Below are 1,536 nucleotides of genomic sequence, written 5' to 3'. Positions count from 1 at the left end.
CCTTTTGTTTGGTCTTGTGTCGTTTGTCTCAATTAATTGTGACAGACAAAGAGCTACTGTACATGATGATTGTAACATGTTTACAGAAGGCTTGAGGTCGATTAGATGGTCCAAACTGATTCAATCTGACTTTGACGGTCTATTTATAGCTTGGACAGTCCTTTACTCAGGGTGTAAACTCAACAAAAGACACATCGTGTTGAGACGCTGCAGTGGAATTCACCCTTTTGAGGTTTGCATAATGTGCGATGCAGTCATTTCAGATTGACAGCAAGGACAGATTACTTGTAAGGAAGGCAACATTGTATGACAAAGTCAACTGACTTAATTGACTAATGAGAGAATGTGAAGCATATTTTTCCATTGTATACTTTAGCCATCAATTATAGAAACATATATCCCAAATAAATATTCACTAAAAAATTAATTGAATTGAATTTTATATTGAAAATGTGTTTCAACATCAAAAGAAAATAATGAAACAAGTGGACAGACATAGAAAAGCAATATTGACAAACAATGAAAGCATAAAGCAAAAGAAACTGTCCAACACTTGCTTTACATGTTCTCCCCAAGTCATTCTGTATCTATCTTTATCTATCCATCTATAATTAATAATTAATCAGCTTCCTTATTGATTTAAATCTATACTTTAGTTAATATAACTTTGATATTTTTCTCTAAAATCATCAAAAGTCTAAATATACACTTTTTTATAGATAAAAATAAATTCCGTACCAATTTCACATCTTAATCATATTGTATAGTTATCTTTTTATATGGGTATATTATCATATAAAATACACATCTAACATACAATATATACATCTAATATAGAATATATGCATTCAAGATATATTATACACATACAGCAACATATATATACACATACATATACGCATGTGCACATACAAACACATGAGCATATATACACATATTTAACACATTTAAAAAACACAAAGAAGACTGTTTTTGTTTTGGAAGAATATGTATCTTGTTGGGCTACATGGGGCCAGGTTCTAAATCCAGCCCAGGCCCTTTGCTGAGATCTACTCCTGCTCCTCTTTACTGTCTGTGATAAAGCAGAAACGCTGAACCTGAATGAAATGTGGGGCAGTCAGGAGGGATGCTCCAACGCAACACTTTGGACTGATACAGGTGCTGATTCTAACCTCGACCCAGTAGTCTCATGATTGTACTACTGCACTATTTCCACTGTTAATATTACATGTAAATTCTTTATATTCATTATTCTTATTCTCTATATGTTTTTTGCAATTCGTATATTTTATACCTATATATTGTACCTATTTTTAAAAGTATGCTGTGTGAAACGTGCTGCTGTTACACCGGAATTTCCCAGCTTGTGATAAATAAAGTAACTATCTATCTATCCATCTATCTATCTATGTCAATCACCGTCAAACATCTTGATATAGGCCTCCAGCTCTTCTCATGATTACTTCTTTTTTGTCAGTGAGTCATAGCTCCGATTTGACCGTGTTTTAAAAAGCCATTTGAATTAGGGAATAGTAT

The sequence above is a fragment of the Scophthalmus maximus genome, chromosome 15 (assembly GCF_022379125.1).
Source record: "Scophthalmus maximus strain ysfricsl-2021 chromosome 15, ASM2237912v1, whole genome shotgun sequence".
NCBI lineage: Eukaryota > Metazoa > Chordata > Actinopteri > Pleuronectiformes > Scophthalmidae > Scophthalmus > Scophthalmus maximus.
This window is presented reverse-complemented; position numbering follows the sequence as displayed.